This window comes from Gracilinanus agilis, chromosome 2, assembly GCF_016433145.1.
Source record: "Gracilinanus agilis isolate LMUSP501 chromosome 2, AgileGrace, whole genome shotgun sequence".
Classification (NCBI taxonomy): Eukaryota; Metazoa; Chordata; class Mammalia; order Didelphimorphia; family Didelphidae; genus Gracilinanus; species Gracilinanus agilis.
Genome location: NC_058131.1, coordinates 644,893,512 through 644,916,066, shown reverse-complemented (window position 1 = coordinate 644,916,066; position 22,555 = coordinate 644,893,512). Strand labels below are relative to the sequence as shown.

General features: G+C 37.9%; 1 protein-coding gene and 1 pseudogene across 1 annotated transcript in view; both read right to left on the bottom strand.

Annotated features, from left to right (window-relative positions):
• Positions 1–22,555, bottom strand: part of LOC123238230 (cytochrome P450 2C19-like) — a 406,797-nt gene that overhangs the window by 247,593 nt on the left and 136,649 nt on the right. The window lies entirely within an intron of this gene.
• Positions 1–22,555, bottom strand: part of LOC123236624 — a 44,530-nt pseudogene that overhangs the window by 17,714 nt on the left and 4,261 nt on the right.

Here is a 22,555-nt window from a genome sequence, read left to right as displayed (position 1 = left end):
ATATATATATATATATAAAGATATTAGGGTTTTATTTAAAGCCATTTATGGTAATTATAGCCACGTGGTTGATAAGAGCTCATTCAAATTGCTACACCATTACTTCTGCCCACCTGGCTTATTCAGCAGGAAAGAGAAAGTACAAATTCTGTCCTGAATCTTTATACCTTTGTTTATGTAATCACACTTCCTGCCCACCTGTATTATCCAAGAGGAATCATGGGAAATGTAGTTTTTAAGAGTCTTAAATGTCCACAGGAAGTTTATACCAGAGACCTAAAAATAAGTTCAAGGATTCCCAAATTTCCAATATCAGAATGTGCATTATTAATATTTTCCCCATCACTTTCTTAAGTTTAGAAAAACAAAAACAAAACAGATCACACCATTTGTAGCAATTGCCTTTCTGAGGCATAAATGCTCACACTAGAAATTGAAGAATCAGCTCTCATGTGCAAGTAAACACTGGATCCACGATGCTCTTAGTTATATACTACATAACCTCTGTAAGGATGGGATTTGTGCAAGAGAGATGGAACAAAAGGAGCCAGAGAAAGAGTTGCTGACAGTTGGTGACAGTTGGGACCAAAGAGAATTCTGGAAATCTCTTGGAGGAGAAAGAAGGAGGAGAAAGCTTTGGGCAGAGGACTGGGAGGAGAGAGGAGGAGGACATCCCAACTCGGATCCAGTCCTGAGGGCTTCCTGAGGATCTTTCTTTGGAAATTCAAACCCTGATTCCCTGGTCAAAGACATTCCTTCCATCTCACCCATCAAGACTTCAATAATAGAATGAGCTGAGTTTTTGGACTCCATTTTAGGAGCAATTTCTTAGTCTCCTTCACCCATTTCCCAACCTTGCTAAGAGACTCCCTTTCAGTCAAAACTTATAAGTATAGGAAAGGATAGAAATAGAAATAGAAACAGAAGGAGAAAGGGAAGAAGCTTGGGAGTGGGGACCCCAAAGTTTCCCCCCTGAGTGAGAGGCCCCATAGAAATAGAGAAGAGGTCACCCCAAAATCCCTCTGCCCTTCACCCCTTTTCCCCAATCCCTGAATTGTGAATAATAAAAGCTATTCATCAGTCAGATAGCGTTCCAGAGTGTCTGAGAGACAACAAGGGAGCGGAGAACCACAGCTTGGTCTGGCTGCCTCCATCTTTAAGCCAGACCACCCTCTGTGAAGTTGACTGACCTTGGGGGAATCTTGTGTGAACCCTGCCCTCATTCAGAATCAGATTGGAGTACCCCATACCTCCTCTTATAGGTAAGTCTCTCCCCAAACTCCTGTGAGGTGGCATGACCATCCAGGTTACCCACTTTTGGGGTGACATCACCTCAAACTCTCCCAGTATATATTCAGGCACAGGGGAGTGCTGGAAGAGAGACTCACCACTTAGACTCTCTCTATCTCCGTTCTATTAAACATAGGTGATTGGCTCTCTTTATTGTTACACCTCTAACATCCTTTCAATTTATAACAATCTATGCTTTTCTTTCTGAATTCATTCTCTTATACTTTTTAAGAAATTTTAGAGGGAAGTACAGAATGGAAAACAGTAAGTAGAAACTACACCAAAAAAACTAAAAAAAACAATAGATACTTCTCATAGTAATGCCTAGGGGGCAGTCACTTGACTCTGATTCATCACCCACTCTAGCACACATGGATTATGGACCTCCCAGAATTAAAGGTGTTCTCACCTTTGGTGATTAAATCTAAAAATGGGCAGTGCAGACTTAATCTAATTATCACACTTCTGACCAAAACCCAACTCAGACTGCTAGATGGGTTCAGTTTTAGGACTAGAATACAATGAGAACCTTGTGGGCAATCAAATATTTAACAAAGAATTTGACTCAAACTTAAGAAAGAATAAATATGGAGATAACAATGTGTGAAAGAGTCCTTTCATCTCCAGATAACTCACAGCAACAATGTCCATTGACTTTCCAATCAGTAAGGGTTCTATGGTAAGTGGACTAGAAACAGGAAAAATACATGTATGTGCTCCAAAGTGGAAAGTGAGATCTCTCAGGCATGCCAAAACAGGGTCACCAAATATCCACATGTTCCCTGAACTGAGCCAATACACAATATTGGCTCCAAGACAGAAGGTAAGGGTTTAAAAAATAAATAAACACAAAAAAGCTATGGAATGTTCTGAAGATTGCCCATATCCTCAAACCATTACACTCTTCTAGAGTCTCAAAGCACTCATACATACTGTCAGCACTCTTTCTCAGAACAATCAGATTCAGAAGCAGATTTTCAACAATCTTGCATATTATATGAGGAAATTACAGCTGATACAAATGCAGTTATATAAATTCAACAAACATCATTTACAAACTTTGCTTAGTATTTTATAAAGGCTTATCCCAACCCAAAGATAAAAAAAAAGAAAAGAAAAAGAAAATCCAAAGAAAATTCCTTTTTCTGAAAGAAACACAAGTTCAGAGCTTTCCAGTTCATTCATGCCTCTTCATGAAGGGATTTAAGATAAGAGGTTTCACTAATGGACACCTCTTCATTCTCAAGTTTGGATTTTATAATACAATAATAATATCAGTTTGTAATATAAGTTCTGGAAGTCTGGGCCTCTTCACCTTCTTCCTCTTTTGTTAAAGGCTACCCCTCTCTCCTCTGAAATCAGATCACAGAATCAGTTTAATTCTATAAAATTCAAAAAAATGGGCAACCCAAATTTTCCCCAAGGATCCCTAAATTACATAAAGAATCCAATCAAGATCTCTAGGTATGCTCTTACACTGAGGGAACACCAACATTTTCTAGGTCTCTGAAGTAGCCTAAGACATTCAACATTTTCTCCAGGTAATAATGAATCATTTAGGAAGCCATAAAAAGATTGCTTTGTCACTGTGAGAACCCAATTGAGGTTATATAAAACATTCTGTAGTGAATCCAATCAGCACATCTCTGATTTTTTTTCTAGCTCCATTCTTTAGCACAGGTGTAGACAGTAGACATTAGGAGAAATCTCACCCAGGGTAGAGTTTGGCAGAGGAAGACTGGCTATAGAACAAAGAAGTTTGGAATTAAACATTTACAAACTATAATTGCAAAATACAAGGTTCAACAAAGTTTGTTGCTGTAATCCACTGAAGTTCAATAAACCCAAGATTGATTACCTTATAAGACCTGGAGGGAAAACAGTTATTGGGAGGAAAGGAATAAACATTTATATAGTACTTACTAGATACCAGGCACAATATTATAATAACTAAATTAAATTCCTGTCCTTGATTTCCATAGAGTTTATTAATATTTAATTGAATAAGAGAAGGAAGACAGAGAGAAAAATTAATTCTAACTAGCCATGTGAATGCTCTACATATGGCTCCCTCCACCATCTTCCTTTCACAGAATTCCTAAGCAAATAGAGATAGCCCAGTTCCTGGAACTCCCTTTTATTCCTTTACTTTTACCCCAGATCAATATCCCAATCCTTTCTGGCCAAGGTGCCTAGGTCACTGCCCTGTAACTTATCCTCTGTGGTGTGATATAGGCAGGGTCCCAATGTGTGTGCTCAGGAGAGGGCTCCCCTCACAGAATCCCCCTCTTTCATTCTTTGGGAGACCAGCATATTAAATCTCCTCATTTGGGTTTTTTAGGAGATTAACATGTCAGGTCTCCCCAGTGAATCATTCCACATATGTAGCCTACACCTCTAATGATTGTCTTACTAAAGGTGTATAAAATATTGCACCTTGATCCAGGACAATTCTGAGGGACTTATGAGAAAGAACACTATCCACATCCAGAGAAAGAACTGTGGGAGGAGAAACACAGAAGAAAAGCATTTCCTTAGTCACATGGTTCATAGAGGATTAGATTGGGAATGTAGACTCTAAATGATCACTCTATTGCAAATATTAATAATATGGAAAGAGGTTTCAAGGTAAAATTCTGTAGGATGGTAGTAAAAAACAGAAATAATTCCATTCGAGCCAAGCCCTCACCAAGACACATTTGTTTTCCTAAAAAAAAGACAAATACAGAGATTTGATATTCTTAAACTCATATATAATCTAGACTACTTCTTCTGACTTTGAGAGAGCCCACTAACACTCAGGAGCAATAGTTAAAAACAAGTGTATCCATTCCTTTCCTCTCTGGTCCTTGATGTTTTTGAAAAATGTTTTCTCCTTACAGAGAAGGAAGACCCCTCTAGCATCCTCTCCCTAAATCAATCTTCCTGAGCGAGGGTATGTCCTTGTATTGATATTCAGAGGAAATGAATCTAAGCCTATAGAGAGAAAATAGTCACTCATTTATAATCCCAAAGACTAGATTTATGGCTACCAAGATTAATTGCACTGGGGGAAAATGAGAAAAGAATGATAAAAGTTCTCTTTGGGTATTTCCTGCTATCATCTTTAACAGAAAAAAACCTCTACAGTTGACAGTACTCCCAACACAATGGCCATATAGCCACATATCTTAACTATTCAACCAAAATCCTAACTCAGATATTAGAACCATTTGAACATGGCATGATCTAGAGGACCACAATGTCAGGAACTCTTAGCCACCTGCAAACCTTCACTGGCAACCCCAAACTTGGCTGTCACTTCCATGATGAGACAACAAGTTGGTCCCCTGAAGAATTGAAGGGCAAAGAACAAGACAGACCATCATCTCTAATTCTGTGCCAATACATCCTTATTAAATTGTATGTAACTAAGAAGGGGTTTCCATACATTTATGCCTTATTCAGGAGTCACATTTCTACAAAACTGTAAACTCTAAGATTAGTCCTTGGTTATCTATGATAATAAACTATGGGCCTTCAAGATGACTCCATCCTCTTCTTGGGCTTGATAACTTAGAAAATTGTACCATGCTGGCATAAAATCCTGGAAGACTTTACCTAAGAAGAATGTCTTGGGGGAAGCTTGGTGGCTTAGTGAACTGAGAGCCAGGTGTAGAGACAGTAAATCCTAGGTTCAAATCTGCTCTCACACACTTTCATGCTGTGTGGTCATGGACAAGTCACTTAACCCCAGTTCTAGCCCTTACCTTCTCTTCTGCCTTGAAACCAATATACAGAATTGATTCTAAGGCAGAAGGTAAGGGTTTAAAAAAAAAGAAATAGATTTTGTTTCAGGGTGATTGTGAAGATACTCTTTAATATTGGGGGTCTTATGTTGTGATTCTGGATTCAGAACAGTGTGGCCAACTATCTCATTTCTGTCTCTTTTGGAATGTCAGAAAAATACCCTGAATCCCAGTTGATTCATTTGATAAATCATGACCCAGTGAGAACCAGAGATATCATATACTATGGCCCAGCCCAACTCCTTACATATAAAACTTGAAAGGACCAGAATGGCCATCTAGTTCAACCCTATCTTTTTACATGTAAAGTAACTGAAACCCAGAGAAATTAAACAAGTTACCCAAGATAAAACAGATAATGAATGAGTATAAAAGCAAGGTTGAAACACAAAGCTTCTGAGCTATTGACCTATCTTTGATGCACACATTTAGATAAACTTGTCTTGCCTGTTGAAAAAGGCATAAAATAGTCACTCTTCTTAAAGTTGCCACTTTCATCCAGGAAATGACCTGGGTCAAACTGATGAGGATTGGGGAATTCTTCATCATCATTCAGAACAGAAGTCAGTAATGGCATTATGGTGGTACCCTGTGATGAGCAAAACAAACAATTAGTAAATAAAAACTGTAGGATGTTTTTTTTTCAACTCTTGAGAATATATACCTTTAATTTTATGGTAGAAATAAATGGGAAAATCTTATTCATGTTATGGAAATTTGTTTTGTAGGTAACTTTGCTAAAACCCATCTAGTCTACAAATCAAAAGATGCTTGCAATTGGGTTGTTAAATTAATGTATATACCTTAGTTAATAATGGCAATTTACATTTATATAGTCTTTATGGCAACAATATGCTTTATGCATGTAAGGGTCGCAGGAATAAGACTTAATAATAAGGAACTAACCTATTCTATTTTTTTTTCCTTTTTTTTCTTCCATAGTTTTTTGACCGGACAGAACCAGGCTCCTACAAGGTAAGACCTGTTTTTGTTATTCTGCAGCTGGATTATGAAATGGTCATGCTTGTTTAGTTTGCTTTAAGTATACCTACAGTATTATTGGTGTAGACAGCTCTTGAGAGAAAAATCTTTCTAACCAATAAAGATCTGCAACTTATGGTCACAAAAAATTATCTGAGGAACATATATCAGTAACTCACCCAGGGCCACATAGTCAATATGTGTCAAAGAAAGTACATGAAATCAGGTCTTCCTGACTCACAGCCCTGGTCTCTATTGTCTCCCACTTGCTGGACTTTTGCCTTTGTTTTTCCTATTACAGCCTTCCACTGTACCCCACATACATTAATGTGACCTTCGGAAGATGCTCAGAGTTGGAGCTTTTGTCTGTGGTATTTGTCAAGTGAGGAGCCAGGCAAATAAAGCATGAGTGAGCCCAGGGGCTCCTAAGTGACAGCAGGAGAGAGAGACAGAGAGAGAGACAGAGAGAGAGACAGAGAGAGAGAGAGAGAGAGAGAGAGAGAGAGAGAGAGAGAGAGGAGACAGCTTTTTGTCTTTGGGTTTCCAGCCTGATTAGCCCCTTTATGAGGCAGAGGACTGCTTGTCTCTGAAGCCGGATCACATGAGACACTTCCTTTGTGAGCCTCTATGGAAAGGCACTGCATCGTCCTCAAAGCCTTTTCTTTTCATGTTTCTCTTGATTTTTGTGGTTGGATATCAAACTTTCCATTTAGTCCTGGTCTTTTCTGTGCAAATACTTGGAAATCTTCAATTTCGTTGAATGGCCATACTTTCCCCTGGAAGTATAGTCAGTTTTGATGGGTAGTTGATCTGTGGTTGTAGACCCAGTTCTCTTGCCTTTCTGAACATCATATTCCAAGTCTTGTGGTCTTTTAGCATGGAGGCTGCCAGATCCTGTGTGATCCTGATTGGTGCTCCTTGATATTTGAATTGTCTCTTTCTGGCTTCTTGTAAGATTTTTTCTTTTACTTGGAAAATCTTGAATTTGGCTATTATATTCCTGGGTGTTGTCTTTTCTGGGTCTAGTGTAGAGGGTGATGTATGGATCCTTTCAATGTGTATATTGCCCTCTTGTTGTAGAACTTCAGGGCAATTTTGCTGAATGATTTCTTTTAGTATGGCGTCCAAGTTTCTATTAATTTCTGCTTTTTAAGGAAGACCAATGATTCTCAAATTGTCTCTTCTAGACTGGTTTTCTTGGTCTATCACTTTCTCATTGAGATATTTCGTGTTTCTTTCTATTTTATCAGTCTTTTGACTTTGTTTTATTTGTTCTTGCTGTCTTGAGAGATCAGTCTTTTGACTTTGTTTTATTTGTTCTTGCTGTCTTGAGAGATCATTAGCTACTTATTGCTCAATTCTAGCCTTAAGGGACTGGTTTTCAGCTATAATCTTTTGGTTTTCGGCTATGACCTTTTGGTTTTCCTTTTCAATCTGGTCATTTTTCTGGTGTTCAATTTGCTTATCAGTTCATTTGATCTCTGAGCCTCACTTTCCAATTGCAAAATTCTGCCTTTTAAACTGTTATTTTCTTGCCAGATCTTTTCTATCTTTCTCATCATATCAGATTTGAACTCTTCAATAGCTTGTGACTAGTTTTCATTATTTTGGGAAGGTTTGGATATGATTACTTGTTTGTTCTCCTCTGTTGTCTGGATTTTCTCTGTGTAAAAGTTGTCAAGTGTTACAGAGTTCTTCTTGATGATCTTTCTCTTCTGGGGTTCCCAATTTTGGGTTGCCATTGTTAGCCCCACCCCTTCTCAGCTTTATCCTCACACTCAGGGTCTGTCTGCGCTCTCTAGGCTCCCAAGATCTCAGGTCTCGTTGTTCTCAGGGTTGAGCCTCCTGGTCGTCCCTGGTCTGTCCTTCTGCCTGAGGCTCCTTCAGCAGTCTCAGGGCTCTGCTTCCATAGCTGTGTTCCCATCTTCACAGGGTTCCCTCTCGAGGTCCAAGTCTGTGCTCCAGATCCTTGTCTGCTCCTAGGGCAATGCCTTCACCCGCACAGGCTCTCAGGGTCTGTATTCAAAGTCCGTGTGCGTTCTTTAGCCTCTTGGGGTCCTAAGTCTTGCTGCTCTCAGGAAAAAGCCCTGGAGCTGCCTATGACTTAATGGTTGTCCCAAACCTGCTTTAACTCTTGTGCCCTGGCCTTAGCGCTGTACGTGGTGTGGGGGGTGGGGGAGGGGCTTCTTCCTCTCGTGTTTTAGTGGGAGCTATTTCACCCCTTTATAGCGTGGAAATGCCCCGATTCCGCATACCTTCAATGCTGCACCCTGTTGTGGTGTCCCTTCGTTCGTCTGGATTTGTTTTTATGTCAACTTGAGGAGTCCTGTAGGCTTCAGTTAGGAGAGATCAAGCAGCTGCTCCTTACTCTGCCACCATCTTGACCGGAAGTCCTCTTGTATCTCCAGGATGTTTGAATGGAAAGAGAACTTAGAATTACCAACTATTCAAAAATCCTCATTTTAAGTAATAACTTGGGCTTGGTAGCATGAGATCCTTAATTAGAATAACCCTAGAAGAGGTTACCTTATTTAAAGAAACAGGATAGAAAAAAGGGGGAGGATAGTGTATATTAAGAAGATATATTCACGTAAGGCTATTTGGAAACCAGAGGAAAGACAAATGAGGAGAACCATGTGAGGCCTGAGGAATGGAGGCAACATTAAGAGGGGACAGAAAGAAAAAATCAACTAGGAATACAGAAAACAGATGATAAGGCCTGATAGTGAGACATGATATAGCATTGATGAAAGACTTCAGTTATGTTTGACTTTCCTTTCTTTAAAAAACAGAGCAGCTCTTCATTCTTTGACTTTCCTTGATAAGCTCATCCCACAAATGGAAAGTAACCAACAGGAGGGAATTTTTTTATTGATCCAATCCTCACCAACTGAGTGGAACTAAGATACATAGATGTGAGTAAAGATAATGTAGGGTTTCCTGAATATCTTGGAGAACCCCTGCAACACAACACTCCTCTTCCGGGGAGATGATGCTCTCTTACAGAGCATGCTATTGGACTTGGTATACCATGGATGGTTAGGATGGGAATTTCTAGGAAAGTAATCAGTCCATCTTCAAATTTATAAAAAATGTGACTAAAAGGTCCAATGGTTAGAGTAATAGACCTGAAGTCAGTAAGACCTGATCCAGCCTCAAAAACTGACTACCTGTGTGATCCAAATCATCTCACCTCTCTCAGATTAAGTTTCTTCAATGGAAGAATGAGAATAATAGAACCTTCCTCCCAAGGTTGTTAGGCTAGAAAGAGATAATGTTTATAAAGAACTTTACAAACCTTAATGTTAGCTATTATTAGTATAAGAATGGCAAAAGTTAATTTCTTTAAAAAAAACAACAAAGAAAACGAATTATGATGGTAGAAGAAAAAGGAGCATTTTCTAAAAGTAACAATATGGATAGAGGAGCAAAGTAGTACAGTGGAGAGGTTGCTAGCCCTGAAGTCATGGAGTTATTAGTACAAATTCTGAATCTGACATTTATTAACCAAGTGACCATTGTAAGGCAGCTGGTCTCCCTAAGACTTAATTTCCTTATCTGTAAAATGGAAATAATAATACCATCTGCTCCTACAGGATTGTTGTAAAGATTAAACGAGATGGGAAATGTAAAGCAAACCTCCAAGTACTTTATGTATAATAGCTATTTTTACTACAAGGAATTCACTAACCAACTTAGATCTCTAAAAGATGAGGGTGAGATAAGAAGCATGTAACAGGTGTGTAAGAATGATAGAAGTGATAAAGCCCAGAATGAACAGAGCCTGGTGAGATTAACAAAGAGCAATGAGAAGATATTTTTTAAAACTATAGATTAGGGGCCACAAGGTGGTTGAGTGGATGCCAGGTAATAAGAGAAGATGCATAACTTCTTAATTTTTATTTTGCTTCTAGATCTATTCCCTGATCAAGAGAATGATCTTTAAACTAAAAAGGATAGGATTAATAAACACAGCTAATAACAATTTAATACTTCAGATAAGAAAAGGAGAAAATAAGAGAGCTTCTACACATGTCCAAAAAAATTAAAGTAAAATAGTTATAACTCAATTGGCACTGAGTCTAGAATGCATTTCTAAAGAGATAATTAACGTAGATAAAGGATGAATAATGAAATTATTCTAGATAGGGAATAGTGATCACAAAAATCTGAAGTGACATCATGTTCTTCTCAAATAAATGGAAATATACAGATTAGACGATCATTCAGTTAGGTAAATTTAAAACTGAGTGAACATATTGAAACAGTGATTTAAAGTTCAATGGCAATTTGGAAATAGGTACTCTATACTCTGATTTGATCAGATCACAAATGTATTTTGCATTTATTTTAGGTGTCATATTTAAAGAAATGACATTGAAGAGCTAGAGCTCACTCAGAGAAGAGCAACCAACTGGAAAAAATATCAAGTCCGTATCATATGAGGTTGGGCTGAAGGAATGGGGGATGTTTAGACAAGAGAACAAAAAGTATACTAAGATAGGTGACATAAGAGGTGATTTCAAGTATTTTATATATTTACATATTTATTAAGAGAGTAAATTTTTTTGTTCCAGACTACAAAACCAGGAGTAATAGATTAACTTTACAAAACATCAAACTTGTGCTTAATGTAAGAAAAAATAATTCTCTCAAATTAGGGTTGTCCAAGATTAGAATGGGATGTCATAGTGGTTCCCAGCATTGAAAATATCAAAGCAAATGTTGGATGATAGCCAGTTGGGCATATTGTGGATGGAATTCTTTTTCAGATTGAATGAGCAATATGACTACTGAAAGCCCCCCAAACTCTGAAATTCTGTGACTACTTTTGAGGGATATGGGTTGGAAGAAAGTTGTTTCTAACTCAAAGATTCTATAATTTCACTGAGAGAGAAAGTGGGTTATAGTGAGAAAATACTTCTGACCTTGGGGATAAGATATTGTCTGAATTGAGTATCTTGTGAAACTGCATGGGGCACACCAGTGGGTAATAGGTCAATATATCACTGTATCTCATGGACCACAGCATTGGTGTAAGGCATCTTGTTTCTGTCCTCCATGCAAGGACTTCGACTTCGGCCAATCACACGTTCTATTTCTTCATGCATTTTTTCTGTCAAAACATGAATAAAAATTGATTTTAAAAGTAAGGGCAAAAACATTCCTTCTCGAGTGTTTTCTCTGATTTTCACTAAAAACTAAATTGACAAATAATACAATTGACTTTCACATTATCCTAGGTAAAGAGATAAAGAGAGAGAGAGAGAGAGGGAGAGAGAGAGAGAGAGAGAGAGAGAGAGAGAGAGAGAGAGAGAGAGAGAGAAACAAATATAATAAAAAGTCCATCTTAGTCTCCTTAGCCACCTGAGAATCCCTTGAGGTACCTATATATCCCATAACCTAAAAATACACTCAGACTGACCTGAGAAAAATACAGGTCAAGCAGCACCTGGTGAAAGAAATGATGAAGGATTTCAACCTGACACTGTTTACAGAACTCAATATGACCAAACAATTCAATAAGTCCAAGTACTTCTCTCCTTGGCTATAAAAGTGAAAGAGAATACAGGTGTACCAGCTCCTCCTGCAGTCAGGCAGCTATAAAGAACTACCAACCCTTAAGCATTCAATTCTTTCAAGTTCTGACACTGGGCTAGTGTCCCTTTCCCTATCACTAACTCTATATTGATCCCTAATAATAGCTCACATTTACATAGACTTTATAAGAGGAGAATGTAAATAGTAGGGGAGGGGGAAGAAGACATAAACCTGTATCCCAAAGACATAAAAAAAAGGATAAAGAACTGATTTATACAAAAATATTTATAGGAGCTCTTTTTGTGCTGGCAAAGAATTGTAATTATTTAAATATGTTAAAATGAAGACAGAAAAGTTTCCAAGGAGAGTCTCAAAAAGACTAGGAACTCCTCTCATGCTGATTAAATTTTGTGTGTGTATTATTGCCTACTTTAGTCATAAGATACCTGTTATCTCAGGGTGTTTCAGAAGAATCAAGAGACCAAATCTCAAGGTGTTGCTTGTTGTCCCTGTTCCTGCACCAAAGAGATCATTTACAGTCCAGATCAAGTTGTAAATGGTAAATTCAGATTGTGGTTGTTCCTTTTCCTAGGAATAATTTGTTACAATTAACTAAAAAAATGAGGGTAGTCAGAAGGTGCAGTAGAAAAATGTGATAGATCTCTAGGCAAAAGCCCATAGTTTGAATCCAGCTCTGATTTTGACTTTCAGGAAGTCATTTAATCTCTTTTCTTAAACATACTTTATTTTCTCAATTTCATATATTTTCTACATATATGTCCTGAAATTATGAGATCTAAATTATTTCACATCCTACCTTCCCTCCCCTCATCAGAGATGGTAAGCAATTTGATCTCAGTAATACATGTAATATCACATATCACATACTTCAATATTGGTCATTGTTATATGAAAATATTCATGGAAAACCAAAATCTTATAATAGCACCATAAATAAACTAATGTGAAAAATCATATGCTTTGATCTGTATTCCAACTCCAAAGAAGTTCTTTCTCTGGAGGTGTATAGCATTCTTTGGTATAAGTTCTTCAGAATAGTTTTGGGTCATTGATTTGCTGAGAGTAGCTAAGTCTTTTACAGTAGGTTTTCATGCAATATTTCTTTTACTGGGTATAGTGTCCTGATTCTACTTATTTTACTTTGCATCAGTTCATGTAGGTTTTTCCTGCTCTTTCTGAAATGATCCAGCTCATCTTTTCTTATAGCACAATAGTATCCCATCACCATCATATACCACAATTTATTCAGCCATTTTCCAATGAATGGACATCCCCTTGATTTGTAATTCTTTGCCAGCACAAAAAGAGCTCCTATAAATATTTTTGTATAAATAAGTTCTTTATCCTTTTTTTTATGTCTTTGGGATACAGACCTAGGAGTGGTATAAATAGGTCAAAGCATCTGTACAATTTTATAACCCTTTGGACATAGATCCAAAATGCCCTCCAGAATGAATGGATTCGATCACAACTCCATTGACAATGTATTTAATCTCTTTATGCTTCAGTTTCCCCATTTGTAAAATGAGGGAGTTGAATTCAACAACTTCCCAGCTCTCTTTTTTGCTCTAAATCCATGGTCCCATAAATAAATTACTTTTGAGCAACATGGATCAACTTAGAACAACATGCTGGAATCATCAAGGCAGTTTGGCCATCTCCATGTGAGAGAGAGATAGAGACAGAGAGAAGAAAGAGACAGAGACCAAGAAACAGGGATTAAAAGAGAGAAAAAAGAGAAAGAGATAGAGCGACATGAAGAGAAAGAAAAAATAAAATGACAAAAAAAGATACTGGCTTTATAATTTCATTGGCATATGGAATTTCCATAAAGAAGTTTTCTTTCTGCAAAATTAATTAGCACATTCTCTGAAACCTATAATGTCAAGAGAACTGCCCAAGGCACTATGAGATTAAGTGATTTGCCCAGAATCACAGGTTCATTTTGTGTCATAGATGGGCCTTGAACTCAGTTTTGCCAGGCTCTGACTCAAATTCTCTCTCTCATCTCTCAAGCCCAAAAGTAATCAACAAAATTCCTGAGTGGAGCCCAAACCAGATTAGAATGTAAATATTTTAAAAAGTAGTAAAATAAAGAAAGAAATAATATGACAAAGGTAATGTTGATTTGTTTTCTTAGTCAATATAAGGCCTACAGGGATACATTTCTGTTTTATTTGACACAAATATACTACATCATACTATCTTTCAGTATATAAATATACATATATTCCTATGTAGTATATCAAGAATATCTATACAAATTAAAAAGGAGCAAGATGGCACAGTGGATAGAGTGCCAGGCCTGGAGTCAAAAAGACTCATCTTTGTGAACTTAAATTCATTCTCACTTACTAGCTATGTGATCCTGAGTAAGTCACTCAACTCTATTTGCCTCAGGTTCCTCATCTGGCAAATGAACTGGAGAAGAAAATGGCAAACTTCTCAAGTATCTTTGCCAAAAAAAATCTCAAATGGGTTCACAAAAAGTCAGACAGGACTCAAATGGTTGAACAACAAATACACAGACCAATGTAAATTTAAGCTATTGTGTTTTCCTCCAGATTTACTAAACTAATTAATCCTGTTCTTCTATAAAAGTTTGGTGAGATCAACAGGATTAATTAGTTTAGCAAATGAGGAAGAACTTATACTTTTATTTTATTAATTTATGTTATATTTATTTTATTTACACTTAATATATAAATAGTAATTTATATCAGTAGGTCCCATGTATACTTTCCCATTTTGTCCTTATCAAAATACTTTGATATAAGCAGTACAACATTATTGTCATTTTACTAATGAGGAAACTGAGAAGCTAAATTTGTTCTTGACAATGAAATGTTGTTATTAAGGATTATCCATTATTGAGGTTAGAAATTGAATGCATGACAAATACCCAATGGTCTAAAGATAAAAAAAAATAAATACTTGGGAATACCAGGCATAATTAGTACCAATGCTAAAGACATAATTCAAGTTTGTCAGCCAGGGCTTTCTCCTCCTATGGATGATGAAGTGGGGGAAAGGATATTTCATTCTTAAGACTCTTACACATGAAATAACTAGAGAGCATTAGAAGAGAATGTGTAAATTTTTTAAAAATCTCTTACTCTGCTCTAAGTATTTGCCCTTCCCTATGTTCCCTTATCCACTAATTGGTGGCAATTTGTGGGAGAATATATCCTTATGCATATAGATTCAGGAAAGGAGAATTTTCCTTGTCAGTTGTGATTGCCATGTTGCAAAAAAAAAAGCTTTCTTGGAATAAAAATGTTTTCTTTTTGGTCTGTTAAGAAAACTGAAAGTGGTGACTTCAGAGGACATTTCATTCCTTTATGTGGGTCTGATCTATTCCAGGATGTCCACTAAGATATCTTTTACCTTCTGTCATGATTCTGGGATTTCAAGGCTCTAGTTACTCCATGCAAATTACATTACTATGTTTCAGATTTGTTTCTCATTTGGTTAATTTTTTTTTTGTTCTATCTAACTTTTCAATGATTTCTTCTTCCCTTTGATTTTTGCTCTTTGTTGTTTGTGGAAGAGATGAAAAGTGAAAAGTCTCTCACTCTACATTCATAACTGTAAAACCCATCATCCTCTCTCAAGAACCTATCATAACAGCATCTCCATTCCAATTTAACTGCTTATATTAAGTCTCCCCCTAACCCACTGGCTTTTCAGAATGCTAAAATGTCCTTCCCAGTCCTTACTGCCTAGTACTTCCTTCATTTCCACACCAAAACTTAATTATTCCAGGAGGAAACTTTATGTTAGCCCTCCCAAAATGTTATGCTTATTGCTAATTACAAATTCCTTACTCACTTAAATCTTCAACTTGTAATCTATTTTATCTTTCCTTAAACATACTTGATAATTTCCCTTTTCTCCTTTCATGTGCTTCCTTCTTTCTGTTGGATTGGAAATTCCTTCATGGTTAGTGTAGAACCCCAAAGTTATGACACAGAAACTAAGCAAGCGCAAGCAAACACAAGCTAGGAACTCCCCAGTCAGGATGACTCCGAGAAACCCAAAGTTACTAACAGGTCTGGATGTCTTAGAGGAATCCACAGTCACTAACAATAGGATGTTCATTAGGCTCCCAAATGTAGCATAAAAACCCTACATGCTTGGGGAAACAGCCAAAAACCAATAATTACAAAGGCTACAGAAGTTCCATTTCAAGAACTACAGGGCGCCCCTGAGTCTGTCAACAACCGCCACCTTTCCCGCCACCCCCTGAGTTTCCCACCACCCCAAACATATGTAATCTTTACTCTGACTATGCCCCCACTGGAACTCCTTTGCTGAGCTCCCCTAGTGCGCACTAGAAATAAAGACTTCCCTTTGTTTGGATTGCATTGTCTCCGTGTGCTCCTTGGGTGGTCATCCACTCGGACCCTAACATTAGGACTCCATCTTTTAATTCTTTTATCTCCCACATTTAATATTCTACGCACACTATGCTTAGACTATGATCTTTTACTTCTCAATGTTTGTGAATGGGACTGTCACTTGGAAAAATAGCCTCTAATACACAAACCATTTAATCCATAAGAACTGAGAGATTCAGACCTACTGCTCACAATGTACCTGCTCAGTTTTCATCAGGAAATAGTCAATGAAGTCCAGAGGATGATTGGGATCCAGTGTCCCTTGGTGTTCCTTCACTTCTTCCAAAGTAAATTTATGCATTGAACGAAAAATTTCAAATGCTTTGTGATGAGATCCAGGGAGATAATGCACTAGAGATGGAAAAGAATTGTAGACCTAAAAAATTTTATAATATATATTTATAGAAAATTATTTACCATCCTTTGGATTATGTTCAGAAGAAGACTGAATAAGGGTGGGACAAATGCTGATGTAAAATAATGACTTTTTTATCATTTCCTACACAAACTCCATAAAAATATTTCAGTATTCTGTTCCTTGCTTGCCTGAGACTATCTTGGCCTTCATTCTCAATTCTTACTTCCTATGAAAACTTCTTAACCTTTTCTCATTATGAGATCTAAGAACACTGCCTATTGCCTAGTAGAAAGAAGTAGCTCATCTGCTAAGGTGATCCAAACTCAGGTGCTCAAGGGGACAGTCAGCTTCTCTGAAATAGCTTTCATTTTAACATTCAGTACCTGTGACCATTGGTACCTTCTAATCAGACCACATAAGGGTGACTTTCTCTAATTTTTAGTCCCTGTCAATGAAGAGAAAAATATAAAGACAATCCAAGATCCCACTCTTTACCTCCCAATGGAATGCATGATGAATTCTAGCCAGCAGTAGGTCCATTGAAAAAAAGAAAAAGTATCCTGAGCTACCAGGAGGACAGAATCCTAGACTTACCTGAATTCATGTGGAACTCACAATCTTGACCTCTTCATTTAAAAGCTTCATTAAATGAAGCAACTTCTGGTCTTTATATTCAAAATGTTTCTGGAAAATGACAGAGCAAATTACATTGCAAGGAGCAGGGCCAAGAATGAACGTGGGATCATATGGTAATCCTAAAAATTTACAAAGATAGAGAGAGAGAAAAAAACTTTAACATTGCCATGATGAACTAAAGGGGAGGCTCACCTGCCTTTAGGTATGACCCTACTATTGTACACTCCTATCTAGTTTACATTCTAGTCAATACTTTCGTTGGCATAGCCAATTTTAAAATAAACCATCTTTAGGAAGACTCTGATGCAATCTGCCTAAGAATCTTAAGTGCAAATAGTGTAATATTCATTTTATAGATGCAGTTATTGAAACTCAAGAAAGTTGGCTGATTTACCCAAGGGTACACAAGAAGGGATATTCAACACAAAATCTCCCCTGGATAAAACCCAGTGCTCTTCGCACCCTATCAGCCTTCTTCCTATTATTAAATTCTTATTAATCACTTCACTCACCAAAGGTTTTGCTTTCACACTTCCTTATTTCTATTTTTAAATTATATCTAGTTCTATTTTGATCCCACACAATAGAATAGAAGTCTTCCATTCCAAAAGCTCTTAGGTTTGGGGCCCTGGGCTATCTAAGGAAAGATGATGTTAAGCTGGTGATGTTAGGTTACCTTAACTGGCACATATTAACTCCTGTCTTTCATTCAAAGAGCCCTAGTACTAGAGCTGTGCTGGCCTATATGCTCTATGAATAGGTGTAACTGACTTGAAGTTGGTAGATGGTCAACTTCTTCTCCATGGAAGATGCATCAATCACAATGTCTAGATAATGTCTGTAAGCATTGAACTAGGATCAGTGGTCTGGAGGTTGCTGTCATTCCTATGGCCCTCGGGCTCATTTCCCTATTAGTAGTAGTTAGTCATCAATTATTGCTAGTGTTGAGAAGAAAGGTAGACTCCTCCACAATGATTTACCCCCTCTCTGATAACTGTGAGGACTAGACTACAAGGGAAGTGGGGGATGTGGCTATTCCTAAAATCTTGGGCTAAGGATCCTGGGCTGTCTCCATCACAGTTTGAGGGGAGATGTCATCAAGTTGGTGAGTATAATAAAGAGGGTCAAGGACAAAATCTTGAAGATAATCACATTTAGAGAATTGAAGGTGAGTGGTGACTCACCAAAAAATTACTCAGAAGTAAAAGTTAAGCAGGTAGAAGAATCATTAGTGAATTGTATCATAGAAGCAAGGGGGGACAATCAATAAATCAGCCAGTATTTACTAAATTCTTACAGTGTGCACAGCTCTGTATTTCTTGTTCCTAGGTGGCTAGTGGAGTTCAGAGAAGAAGAGTGCTTTAGGAAAATTGCAGCTTTGTTATTGAAGGGGGGGAAAGTTCCAGGTAGGGAGACCAAATGGAAAACTATTGCATTAGTCTAGTCTAAGGAGGGAAAGACTTGAGCCAGGGTGAGTAGAAGTGAAAAGATATATGTGAGTGATGTGGGGAGATAGAAATGTCAAGATTTGGCTGCCATTTAGTTAAGTGGGCAAGTTACAGTGAAGAGCTGAGGACAATGTCAAGGTTGGGAACCTGGATGACTGGACGGATGATGCCCTTCCACAGCAGTAGAGAAGTCTGGAAGATGAGTGAGTTTGGAGAAAAAGATAACAAGTTCTATTTTTGAATTGAGTTTGAGATGTCTACGCAATACCCAAAATGCAATATCCTACTATTTCATAACATGGTGATAGAAAAGCTCAGACTAAGGCAGGTTCTATCAAGCTGATAATAGAAATACAATTGTGGTAACTTCCCAGGTCCACTACCCAAAGATTGGTTTAGCCAAGTACAATGAGATTCATCAGGAGGATAGCCACTGGGCAATAAATTCTTTGGCCATAGCAACCTTTTAAGGAAAGAGAAAAACTAAAACGTCCCTCAGTCCAACATAGATCCCTCTTGTATTCCTACTGAGTGGTGGTAAAAATTGAGGGCACTTTTCAGAGTTGCAGCCAAAACCCAGGATCACCTGAGGAGAGCAGCACTCTCTGAACTGGACAACACCACTTTCCCCTCTGCAGTCGAAAATTTTCCCTGCGTTTCTAATAAATCCTTATAAAGGGGGCAGCTGGGTAGCTCAGTGGATTGAGAGCCAGGCCTGGAGACGGGAGGTCCTAGGTTCAAATCTGGCCTCAGACACTTCCCAGTTGTGTGACCCTGGGCAAGTCACTTGACCCCCATTGCCTAGCCCTTACCACTCTTCTGCCTTGGAGCCAATACACAGTATTGACTCTAAGATGGAAGGTAAGGGTTTAAAAAAAATCCTTATAAATACCATACTTTGGAGGCATTGAATATTAATTTTAAAACTTACAGTTTGGCGACTTACGAAGGGAACTCAGAATCTAGCCTCAGATTCCCTGTGGAAATAGTTCCCAACTCTGCCCTTCCCCTCTCTCCCCCTGCATTGGAGTTTTCTGCCCTTTTTAAACCTTTGCTGAGCTGCTGCCTCCCATCTCTTCCCCAATCTGTGCATTTTCCCTCCCAGGTATCCCTTACAAGCTTTCTCACCCTCTCCACCCTTGTGCTGGGCCCTCAGCCAGCTGCCTACACCCAGCGCCTTCCACCTCTAGGTTACCTGAGTGGGCTCCCAGGGGACAGAGAGGAGTTGTAGGGAAGATATGGAAGAAAATGGGGGAGGCGCCAGAGATTTCTTACAGGCGCATGGTCAATTTATCTCTATCAGCAATGGCTTTTATTAAAATACTATTTTCCCTTTTAATATCTGCCTTCATCATTTTTAATCGTAACAGATGGGGTTTAAAAGCCTCAGGCTGCCTTCAGCCCCGGGCCGAAGCCTGGCACTAGACTTAAGCTGCTTCATCTACTATTTCAGTTTCCTGCCACTACTCAAGTCTCTTTGGGACTGTCCAGCTGGCCTGTCTACTGGTTCTGTGACTAGTAAGCTTTAAAGCACCCTGAGCCCCTGCGCGAGAAAGAGCCTTTTAACCTTGCAGCAACCCCTAACCTCTCCTGGACTTTTTGCCTTGATGTTGGGAGGTCCTGACCTTCTTTTACCCACCCCAGCTAGCTTTCTAGATTCCTCCCTGCCCAACATGGGTTTCAAAAAGCAAGGTAACTGCTTCAACTCCCAGCTTCTGACTGTGAAGGTTTTTAGAGCAAATCCGCCCTGTTTTCTAGCCATATCCTCCATTTGGGCTTCTGAAAAACACAGTCATGGCTCTTGCTCCCATCCCTACCCTAACCCCGCCCCTTACCCTTCCCTGTTGTAGTGTGACCACTTAGCCACCAGAGGTCAGTAGAGAATACAAAAAAAAAATTTTTTTTATCCCTTTTTCTGTTTTCTTCCCCTTTCTTCCTGCTGAGTTATAGTGGGTGTTTTTTTCCTGCCACAAAAGGGCAGCTATACCAAATAACTAACTAAATAAATAAAGACATTAATTTTTTTAATTTAAAAAAAAATTTAAAAATTATGTAGAAACAATTATAAATTATATATTATAAACAAATTATAATACATAATACAAATGAATAAATTATAATTAATTTTCAAACAAAAACAATATTTAATATAAACAACAACAACAAAAAACAATATACAATATCCTTTAGCTTGCCCCTACCCCCCAAATAAATAAATAAACAAATCAATATATACATTAAAACTTATTCTCTTTTCCACTTCCCTTTAAGCTACTTTTTGATCACAATGCTTAGCAGTATAAATGCTACTCTACAAGAAACCCTTGCAATTTTTGCCCAATTAGGAACATACAGAGTTCTAGATTACCTCTTTGTTTCTATATGGCTTGTAGTTTTCTTTTTTCTCTGAACTGTAAAGTCACAACAAAGGAGAATGCAAGCTGACATACAAGTTCAATTTAACCAGATCGTGCATCACTTATAAGCTCAAATGACAAAAGAGGATTCTCCCCAATACAGGCCTGATTTTTGAAAACCTGTTTCCCCTGAAATAGGAATATCAGGCCCCTCTACTATATCTCAGGTGCAGAAACTCCTCTCTCACACTCTGAACCAATTTGCTCATGCTCTGCAACTCCTGGCTAACATTACCTACCCACAGTCATCTTCCAAGAAACCACAACCACTTAACCCTGCCTATACTTCATTGTTAGGAGGGGATACAACCATTGCCACTTATATCAGTTAATTACAAACAAAATTGAGAGAACTCCAAGACTCTGGAGCTGCTGTTCAAGAAGGCCCCTTAGACTTCTCACTTAATGATTTGAACCCGGGTGATAGTGTTCATATAGAATTTCAAATGTACTGGGTCAACTGAACCTGCTTATGATGGACCAGTCTAGGTCCTATTAACTATACCAACAACCATTAAAATTGGCAAAAGGGAATCATGGATTCATTGCAGTCATGTGAAATGGGTATCCTCTATTGATAATAAATAATTCTCTGTACTAATTACAACTGCCTATACCTATTATATTAGTGGGTTTTTTTAAACCCTTACCTTCCGTCTTGGAGCCAATTGGCTCCAAGGCAGAAGAGTGGTAAGGGTAGACAATGGGGGTCAAGTGACTTGCCCAGGGTCACACAGCTGGGAAGTGTCTGAGGCCAGATTTGAACCTAAGACCTCCTGTCTCTAGGCCTGGCTCTCAATCCACTGAGCTACCCAGCTGCCCGCTGTACCTATTATATTTGATTATTGATTGTACTTGACTAGTGTGATGAGAATGCTCTATTGCTAGATTTTGCACTGTTTTGGTGCACTTTATTTGATTGATCCTTATACTTGAATGCTACATATACTACCTCACAACAGAATATCTGTATTAGTGACCTATGTGGACCTTATGTGCCTTTCAAAGCATTTTGTGCCTTTTGTCATTCCTTTTGTAGTTCCTTCAATGTATTATCACTTTGTCTACTTCATTTGCACTCACACTGAGGATCATGGCAAGTTAAAGAGGGAATGAATCTTATTTTTGGAAATTTAACCTCTATTCTTTACCTCTGTGTTTGTGTAAACTACACATTTTTTAATATTTCTGTTGTTTTTTGTTTGTTTGTTTTTCCTCCTACATGTACAATACAGTATTTGATTTTTTCTTTCTTTTTTCTCATTTTTTTGCATTTGAAGCACGTTATCAGGATTAAATAGACTTGACTATTTTGATTTTTGCAATAAAAATAAGCTAAGTTGTCCATTTCCTAGCATATAAATTTATACCCAAAAAACTTTGGACTATAGAAACCTGCCTCTAGTTATTTAATTATTATGAGACTTTTGCTCAATGACTATGTCTAATCCAAGGAGAATTGGACCACAAAGGAACACAGAGTTTTGACCTGCGAAGTGCCAAATGAGCATATAAAAGGAAAGACACCAAACTAATCCTACAGGGATTGATGACATTCTACGCAAAGACTTGATCCTGCTTGAGATTCAAGGTTCCAATGCTTAGCATATGTTAAGACATGGGACTTCCTTGTACCACACTTGATATCAAGTACTTGACATTGATTGTTCTGGCT